Raw genomic sequence first — 10,917 nt, 5'->3', positions numbered from 1 at the left:
AAACTCGAATAATCCCCGGCAACGGCGCCAAAAACTTGGTGTACGGAATTGTGATTCACACTTTTCACAACTCCGGTGCCACTAACCAGCAAGTGCACTGGGTCGTCCAAGTACTACCTTACGTGAGTAAGGGTCGATCCCACGAAGATTGTCGGCTTGAAACAATCTATGGTTATTTTGTAAACCTTAGTCAGGAGATTAATAATGAAAAGAGTTTTGTTTGTAAAAAGTAAAAGAACATGAAATGAATAATACTTGTTATGCAGTAATGGAGAACAGGTTGAGGTTTTGGAGATGCTCTGTCTTCTGAATCTCTGCTTTCCTACTGTTGTCTTCTTCACACACGCAAGGCTCCTTCCATGGCAAGCTGTATGTTGGTGGATCACCGTTGTCAATGGCTACCATCCATCCTCTCAGTGAAAATGGTCCAACTATGGGTTCCGTAGGGCTAATCATCTGTCGGTTCTCACTCGTGCTGGAATAGGATCCATTGATCCTTTTGCACACTATCACTGCGCCCAACATTTGTGAGTTTGAAACTCGTCACAGTCACCCCTTCTCAGATCCCACTCGGAATACCACAGACAAGGTTTAGACTTTTCGGATCTCAAGAGTGCTGCCAATTGATTCTAGCTTATACCACGAAGACTCTGGTTTCATGGATTTGAACCTCTGTTGTCAGGAGAGGCAATCAAACTCGTGAACGAGGAACCCAAGAGATACACACTCAATCTAAGGTAGAACGGAAGTGGTTGTCAGGCACGCGTTCATAAGTTGAGAATGGTGATGAGTGTCACGGATCATCACATTCATCACGTTGAAGTGCAAATGAATATCTTAGAATAGAAACAAGCGTGATTGAATAAAAAACAGAAATATTTGCATTAATCCATCGAGACACAGTAGAGCTCCTCACCCCAGCCATGGGGTTTAGAGACTCATGCCGTAGAAGATACAAATTCAGATGTAAAATGTCATGAGGTACAAAATGAATCTCTAAAAGTAGTTTTTATACTAAACTAGTAACCTAGGCTTACAGAAAATGAGTAAACTAAGATAGATAGTGCAGAAATCCACTTCTGGGGCCCACTTGGTGTGTGTTTGGGCTGAGCATTAAAGCTTTCATGTGTATAGGCTATTCCTGGCGTTAAACGCCAGCTTTGGTGCCAGTTTGGGCGTTTAACTCCAACTTTTATGCCAGTTCTGGCGTTTAACGCCAGAAAAGGGTAAAAAGCTGGCATTTAAACGTCAGTTTGCGCTATCAAATATCGGAATAAGTATGGACCATTATACATTGTTGGAAAGCCCAAGATGTCTACTTTCCAACGCAATTAAGATCGTGCCAATTGGGCTTTGGTAGCTCTAGAAAATCTATTTCGCGTGCAGGAGGATCAGAATCCAACAGCATCTGCAGTCCTTTTTCAGCCTCTGAATAAGATTTTTACTCATGTCCCTCAATTTCAGCCAGCAGAAAATACCTGAAATCACAGAAAAACACACACACTCATAGTAAAGTCCAGAAATGTGATTTTTGCATAAAAACTAATAAAAATATACTAAAAAGTAACTAAAGCATACTAAAAATTACATGAAAATACCACCAAAAAGCGTATAAAATATCCGCTCATCACTCTGCTAGATTCAGGCCTAAACCTCTCCTTGTTTCCACATTTCTTTGAACCTAAATTCTTGGCAGCAACAATTCCACTATTACTATTACAAGAACTCTCATATCCATCTTCCAAGATCTTTGGAGACTTATAGAGACTATCTTTGGTACTCTCGTATGTATCATGAGAGTCATTATTCTCCTGAAGTGGAGCTGGAGTAACAACTTTACCAACGCTTGTCACATTGGTGCTCTTCACTAGTTCTTTCTTTTTATCTCCAACAACATACTTCTTAAAAGGCTGAGCAGTGGGTTGGGAATGAGATTTTGAGGATTGGCTATGAATCTTTGGTGGTTGGGAATGACCTTTCAAAAGTTGGTTAGAAGACTTTGATGGCTGAGATGAGGAATTTAGGGCTGGTTGTGAAAAATTAATTGTGTTTTAGGCTATAATTTGGTTTAAGACATGAGCTGTGATTTGGGTTGTGATTTGGGCTGACACATGGGCTGTGGTTTGGGCTAGAATTTTGGCTGTGGTGGTGTATTGTTGGGCCTAGACACGAATTGTGGTTTGGACTAGGAGAGTGGTTGTGATTTGGGCCTTAAACAATATCTCTTATTCAACTAGAAAGTATTTGTGGCCTTGGATTTACAAGTTCTGTTGGTCTCTAATATAACTAACTCATCATCATCCTCACTTATACACTCCATCATGTGTGGCTCTGGGACTCTATGCACAAAATAATTTTTGATCAAATTGTGATTCCTTTTACAATCCTTCACCATTTCCAATAAATCAGCATCTACTTCTAACTTCCTCAACCCATCTTCAAGTGACATTCTGGGTACTTTCTAGCAACAACCGTCCACCTTTGAATATCCTAACTCCTTATAATATCCTTTTATGAAGAAAATATCTGGAGTATCCCCTTCAACTCCTGCTAACACCTTTGTATTGTCTGGTTTATAAAATTTTTATCCACTTTCATCATTCTTAAACTTTCCACCATGATGAAAAACAAATGTCATTGGATGATTTTCTATCTACAAATTAAAAAAAGCAACAGTAAATCACACAATGCACTCTATTTTTCATTATCTTTATTTTTGTAGACAATTTATTTATGTTTTAGCAACAAAACTCCAATTACTACTTTAATCTAAAATGAACACCATTTCACAAAACCTTGCCTTTTACATGAACTAAACAAAACAAAATCTTTTATTTATCCACAAACATTGCATTAGGCCACATGAAAATAGAGCATCCAAATTTTTTCAACATACAAAATGATTGAACCATTGCAAAACCCTAGCAGCAACTACCCCCAGCAGAAAAACCGTAACCAGAAATCAATCAACATTCAAAATCAATGAATATCATACCATACATTCATACAAAAAAAAAAAAGAAAAAAATGGAGAAGGAACTACCTTTCACTGGAGACGGTGCCTACCACCGTAGAAGAATAGTGGCCTTCAGACCGCGACAAAGAGGAGCGGTCGCACTGCGAACGACATTGCCGATTATTGCTTCCACGGCTGATCAGAGCAGTTTTGTCTTCTCACTTTGTTTCGGTGTCTCTTCATTGGTGTTGGGTGAAAAGAGGAAAAGTGTAAGTGAAAAGGAGAATGGGAGAGTTACTTCAGTTAATATGGCCGATGTGTATCGCCGTTAACGGAAACTGTGAGTCCTTAAATGGAAGGAAAAACGTGATTGATGTTAAATCTTTTAAGGACTATTTTGATTAAATAATTCTTTTAAGGACAAAAATGACAATCGTGAAATCTTTCGAGGACCAATTTGATCATTAACCCTTTTTAATCCTATAAAAGATATTGATGAAAAATGTAATATCTTATGAAACTCTAGTTTCATTTTTATGCTATTTAATATAGAAGGGTAATTTATATTATTAAATCATTTGAGGATTTTTATCTAATTACAATAATAATTGTTTTCGTTATATATGAGTGCAATTTACTTTTTATATATGGACCGTTAGTTATTGTAGCAGTGATGAACGAATTTTTGATGGTATAGAATTTCACAAATATATTCTCGTTAAAAGTATAGTTTCTAAAGCAACAATAATCCTTTCATACAAAAATTTGGGTGTCACAAGTAACAAACCCCTTAAAAATAATAACTGAAGTATTTAAACCTCGGGTCATCTCTCAAGAAATTGCAGGGAAGTGTTCTTGTTATTGGTTATGAGATTGTATCTTTTGGGGGTTTTTGAATAATGAAGCAAGGAAAGTAAATTGTAAGAATTAAACTAATAACTAGAAAATCTCTTGGCAAGGTTCGGTGGTCAAGGATCTCTATCCTTATCACTAACCACAACATGAGAATTGGCAAGGATCAATCCCATCAAATTATCCTCTACCTAGTAAAGAAAAGTTAAATGAGCTATATCAATCCAAGTCCATAAGTTCTAACTCTCCACTAATTCAATTAGTGAGAACTAGAGTCAATGGCTACCAATCATCAATTTCTTGGACATTAGTAACTCAAGAGTTCCTAAGTTACCATCCCAAGCCAAGAACATAAAATCCTACTCTAACATCCTTCCAAGCATTTTATCAAACACTTGGAAGACATAAAATAAAAGCATAGAAAACTAACAAGAGAATGTAAATACTAAAACCAATAATTACAAAGTCAATGATAACAAATAAAGGAAGAAGCAATAAACATGAAATACCTCAAATTGCATAAAAAGGAAAATCAATCTAACATGAAGCGAAGAGTTCACAAACTAAATTGTAGAATAAATAGATCAACAAGAGAAGATAGATAAACTAAAATACTAGAACAAATAAGAGTAGAAGAAAACTGAATTAAAGTATAATAGAAATATGAAATTGAAAAGGAATAAAACTAAGAATCCTAAAACCTAGAGAGAGGAGAGAGCCTCTCTCTCTCTCTCTAGAAACTACATCTAAAACCTAAAATTATATGAATGAGAAGTGTCTGCATGATTCCCCCACTCTGTAGCTTCTAATCTGTGTTTTCGGGCTTGGAACTGGGCCAAGAACAGCCCAGAAATCGCCCCTAGCAATTTCTGATATGTCTATCACGTGGCTCCGTCACGCGTACGCGTCGCCCACACGTATGCGTCGCCCACGCGTATGCGTCGCCCAAGCGTACGCGTTGCTTGACTGCCGCTCCATCTACGTGTACGCGTCATGCATGCGTACGTGTCATCTAACAGCAAGGCAACTATGGCAAATTGTATATTGTTACGAAGCCCCAAATGTTATCTTTCCAACGTAACTAGAACCGCCGCATTTGAACCTCTACAACTCAAGTTATGATCGATTGAATATGAAGAGGTCAGGGCTGACATCTTAGCAATTTCTTCAATTTCTTGTATTCCTTCCACTTTTGCACATTTTCTTTCCATCCTCTAAGCCATTCCTGCCCTAGAAAACTTGAAATCACTTAACACACATATCACATCATCGAATGGTAATAAGAGAGAATTAAAATTAGCAAATTTAGGGCCAAAGAAGCATGTTTTCAATCATAGCACAGAATTAGGAAGGAGAATGTAAAACATGCGATTTCTATGAATAAGTGTGAGAATAATGGGTGAAATCTACTGAATTAAGCACAAGATAAATTGTAAAATAGCGATTTATCAAATCTCTCCACACTTAAACTCATGCTAAGCTTAAGAGAACTATAAGTGTGAAGAGGAATGGTAGAAAGTACGAAATGCAACCTATCTATATGAATGCAACTACATGCAAATTGTTTCTACCTTCTTGGTTAATAGTAAACAAATCCTTCAAGAAGAAATATGAACTGGATCTCACTAATTCAAATCATAAAATAAGGTACAAGTAAACTTGCAAAAGAAGATAGCTCATGAAAGCCGGGAACGAGGAATCGAGCATCGAACCCTTACTGGAAGTGTATACACTCTAATTACTCAAGTGTTTAAGGTTGGATTCTCTCAATTCTCTACTAACCTTGCTTTCTAGGATTTTCTCTTCTTCTACCAATCAACAGAAATTTAATGGACAAAAACACAAATCAAGAGGTCTTTTAAGGGTTGTAATGGGGTCAAGGTCAAGGTAGGATTGTATTTGATCAAGTGGACTAAAATCTGAATCCTTAATTAACCTAAACTTCTCACCTAACTTAGGACAATCCATGTAATCACAATACAAAATTTAACTACCTATTAACTATGTTTTCCACATATTCATGCATCCCAATTTTGAGTACAACTCACATGCATTGCTACCAATACTTACTTTGGGGCATTTTGTCCCTTTTTATTATTTTCTCTCTTTTTTTTTTCTTTGTATTTTTTTTATTTTTCTTTTCTTTTGTTCTTCTCAATGCATATGATTAAGGTATTGAATGCAAAAATATGTGCTTAACTATCTTTTTCACAAATTCACCAAAAATATACAACACCCAATTCCCAAACCAAACGTTTTTAAATCCAATTTCCCCACACTTAAATCATGAATACTTTCACTAGTCTAAGCTAACCAAGGATTCAAATTAAGGACATTATTATTTTCCGGTTAGAGTTAGTGATGAGATAAAGTAAAGAACAAGGGGGTAAAATAAGCTCAACATTGGTTTGCAAAGGATAATGAAAGGGTAAGGCCATATGGGTATGTAAGCTCAGAAAAACAAAGGCCTCAATCATATAAGTGCATGCATACATCAAACGATAGAAATATAGAATCAAGCAAGACAAAGATCACAATTATAGAGAGAACAATACACGCCAAAACAGAATATTGGTTGATAAAATGCAACCAATCAAATAGGCTCAAAATCTCACTAGTTTTGTGTGTTCGAGCTCTAAACCATGTTTCAAAATAAAATTTCTTCAAACAAGTTTAACAAAAGTTTTAATTCAAGTTAGTGAAATGCTATTAAATAATTTCTTGGAAAAGAGTTCATCACTTCAACCAAGTAGTGGTAGAATATGCATGAAATCAAACAAACATGCAAATGCAACAACTAATTTAACAAAGAAAATTTAAACATTGGTGTTGAGATAAGAAAGTAACTAACCCACGGAGATTGGTATCGACCTTCCCACACTTAAAGATTGCACTGTCATTGGTGCATGCTGAGATGGGAAAGTGGACGGGTTGTGGGCTACAACTGCTGCTCTTTCTTTTCCTTTTTCTTTCCTGATGGCCATCTTGAAAGAGGAGAGAAAGGAAGAAAAGTAACCCACAAACAAAGATAGAAAAACAAATAGGATATGGGTGGTTCAATGCCAAATAATGAGGATCCCAACTACATGGTAGCTACAACCTGCAGTGAGAAAATAATATAAGCAAATGGCATATCACTAGTGCAAGAATTGTAACAATGGGGGGAGAGTGTGGGTTATGAAAGACAATATAAGTTCATATCAATGCACAAGAAATACAAGTGTTATAGAAGATTAGCATTGATCGATAAATAATATCACCTAACAATATAAACAAGTCACTAAGTACCAAAATAATACAAGAAGAGGTGCACAGTTGAATAAGAACATGTAACACTAATGATAAAGTAGAAAATTAGAAAAGAAGATAAAAACATTAACAAAATTAAAATGCAATAAAGGAAAGTATGCAAATGTAATATGTAAAAGAGAATGAAGGAGAATAAGGATGAGAAGGGAGGGGAAGAAAGAATTAGGATTGAGAGAAAATTGGGATTTGGGACAGCTTGATTTAGCCGCTTAGGCCTGGATTTTATTTCCTTGGGCCCTCCTATCTATTGATGCTCAAAGCCTTGGATCCTTTTTACCCTTGCCTTTTGGTTTCAAGGGCTATTGGCTTTTTCAGCTTGCTTTTTCTTTTTCTTTCTATATTTTTTTCGCCACTTTTTTTTTTCACAAGCTTTTGCTTTTTCACTGCTTTTTCTTACTTCAAGAATCAATTTTCATGATTTTTCAGATTGTCAATGGCCTTGCACTCTCTTTTCGGATTTTTTTCAGTATTGCTTGAGAGAGTACTAGGAGGGGTTTCAGTGATTTTTTTACTCAACTGGCCCACTTGTGCCTCCAGATTTCTGATGAAGGACCTTGTTTCATTCATGAAACTTAAAGTGGCCTTAGACAGATCAGAGACTAAGTTTGCTAAGTTAGAGGTATTCTGTTCATAATTCTCTGTCTGTTGCTGAGAAGATGATGGATAAGGCTTGATATTGCTGAGCCTATTTCTTTCACCATTATTAAAGCCTTGTTGAGGCTTTTGTTGATCCTTCCATGAGAAATTCGGATGATTTCTCCATGATGAATTATAGGTGTTTCCATAAGGTTCACCCATGTAATTTACCTCTGCCATTGCAGGGTTTTCAGGATCATAAGCTTCTTCTTCAGAAGATGCCTCTTTAGTACTGTTGGATGCATTTTGCCATCCATTCAGACTTTGAGAAATCATGTTGACTTGCTGAGTCAACACCTTGTTCTGAGCCAATATGACATTCAGAGCATCAATTTCAAGAACTCCCTTCCTCTGAGGCGTCCCATTATTCAAGAAATTCCTCTCAGAAGTATACATGAATTGGTTATTTGCAACCATATCAATAAGTTCCTGAGCTTCTGCAGGCATTTTCTTTAGGTGAATGGATCCACCTGCAGAGTGGTTCAATGACATCTTGGAAAACTCAGATAGACCATAATAAAATATATCTAATATGGTCCACTCTGAAAACATGTCAGAAGGACACTTTTTGGTCATCTGCTTGTATCTTTCCCAAGTTTCATAGAGGGATTCACCATCTTTTTTCTTGAAGGTCTGAACATCCAATCTAAGCTTGCTCAGCTTTTGAGGAGGAAAGAATTTATCCAAGAAGGTCGTGACCAGCTTATCCCAGGAGTCCAGGCTATCTTTAGGTTGTGAGTCCAACCATGTGCTAGCTCTGTCTCTTACAGCAAAAGGGAAAAGCATGAGCCTGTAGACTTCAGCCAAGCATCCTCCTTGCATTGTTGTTGTTGGGTCCGGCTGCCATCTCCTTCTCTTGTTTGAAAATTTCATAAAGGTTGCCTCTGGATTGTTGTAATTTAGCTTCTCTTAGTTTCCTTTTCAGAGTTCTTTCAGGTTCAGGATCAGCTTCAACAAGAGTGCTTTTTTCCTTGTTCCTGCTCATATGAAAGAGAAGAGAACAAGAAAAGAAGAGGAATCATCTATGTCACAGTAAAGAGGATCCTTATTATTAGTAGAAGAAGAAAAGAATAAAGAAAGGAGAATCCAAACACAAGGGTAATAGAAGAAAGAAAAGTGAAGAATCCAAACACAAGGGATAGATTGGGCTCAGATTTTAGATGAATAGAGGTGAAGAGAAGTGTTAGTAAATGAATAAATAAATAGAAGAAGATGAGAGAGAGAATTCGAAAATTAATTTTGAAAAGGAGTTAATGATTTTCGAAAATTAAAGATGAGATAGAATTAAAATTAAAATTTAAAACAATTAGTTAATTAGAAAGAAATTTTTTGGAAAAAAGGGAGGTATTTTCGAAAATTAGAGAGGGGAGAGTAGTTAGGTGGTTTTAAAAAAGATAAGAAACAAACAAAAAGTCAAATAATTAGTTGGAAGAGATATTAAAATCAAATTTGAAAAGATAAGAAGATAAGAAGTTAGATAAGATATTTTAAAATCAAATTTTTGAAAAAGATAAAATTTTGAAAAAGATATGATAAAAAGATATGATAAGAAGATAAGATAGAAAAGATATGGTTGAAAAAGATTCAATTTTTAAAATTAAAATTAATTACTTAACTAATAAGAAACTAAAAGATAAGATTCTAGAATTTAAAGATTGAACCTTTCTTAATAAGAAAGTAACAAACTTTAAATTTTTGAACCAATCACATTAATTGTTAGCATAATTTTCGAAAATAAAGATAAAATTAAGAAAAAGATTTTTGAAAAATATTTAAAAAGATAAGATTTTTAAAATTGAAATTTTGACTTGACGTGTAAGAAACAACTAATTTTAAAATTTTTTGACTAAATCAACTCAAATTTTCGAAAATTATGAGAAAATTAAGGAAAATATATTTTTTATTTTTAAATTTTTAATGAAGAGAGAGAAAAACACAAATATGACCCAAAACATGAAAATTTTGGATCAAAACCAATGATGCATGCAAGAACACTATGAATGTCAAGATGAACACCAAGAACACTTTGAAGATCATGATGAACATCAAGAACATATTTTTGAAAAAAAATTTTGATGCAAAGAAAACATGCAAGACACCAAACTTAGAAATCTTTAATGCTTGGGCAATATGAATGTAAGAATGCACATGAAAAATAATAAAAGACACAAAATAAGAAAACATCAAGATCAAACATGAAGACATACCAAGAACAACTTGAAGATCATGAAGAACACTATGAATGCATGAATTTTCGAAAAATGCAAGAAAAAAATTTTTAAAGCATGCAATTGACACCAAACTTATAAATTGACTCAAGACTCAAACAAGAAACACAAAATATTTTTATTTTTATGATTTTATGATTTTTTTGGATTTTCTTTTATATTTTTCGAAAAACATATAGGAAAAAGAAAGTAATGAATCCAAAGTCTTCAATCAAAATCCTGTGAATTAGCCATGGCTTAATAGCCAGCCAAGCTAAAACATGTTATATGAAACTCTAGGATTCATTCTTGAAAACTCTGAAAATTTTCGAAAACAGGTGAGAAATTTTGAAAAATATTTTTAAAAACTTTTTGAAAAGAAAATAAAAAATAAAATTACCTAATCTGAGCAACAAGATGAACCGTCAGTTGTCCATACTCGAACAATCCCCGGCAATGGCGCCAAAAACTTGGTGGATGAAATTATGATCGTCAACAATGGCTCCAAAGACTTGGTGCTCTCAAACATAAATCACACTTTGTCACAACTCCACACAACTAACCAGTAAGTGTACTGGGTCGTCGAAGTAATACCTTACGTGAGTAAGGGTCGATCCCACAGAGATTGTTGGTATGAAGCAAGCTATGGTCATCTTGTAAATCTCACTCAGGCGGATTCAACTATATTAAGAGATTATTGGATTTTCAAATAATAATAATAAATTAAACATAAAATAAAGATAGAGTTACTCATGTAATTCAATGGTGGGAATTTCAGATAAGTGTATGGAGGTGCTGTGTTCCTTCTGAATCTCTGCTTTCTTATTGCTTTTATCCCATTTTTGTCACTCCTTTCTATGGCAAGCTGTATGTAGGGCATCACTGTTGTCAATGGCTACATCCCATCCTCTCAGTGAAGATGGTCTAAATGCTCTGTCACAGCACGGCTAATCATCT

The sequence above is a fragment of the Arachis duranensis genome, chromosome 1, assembly GCF_000817695.3.
Source record: "Arachis duranensis cultivar V14167 chromosome 1, aradu.V14167.gnm2.J7QH, whole genome shotgun sequence".
Taxonomy (NCBI): Eukaryota; Viridiplantae; Streptophyta; class Magnoliopsida; order Fabales; family Fabaceae; genus Arachis; species Arachis duranensis.
Note: the sequence above shows the minus strand (reverse complement) of the source record.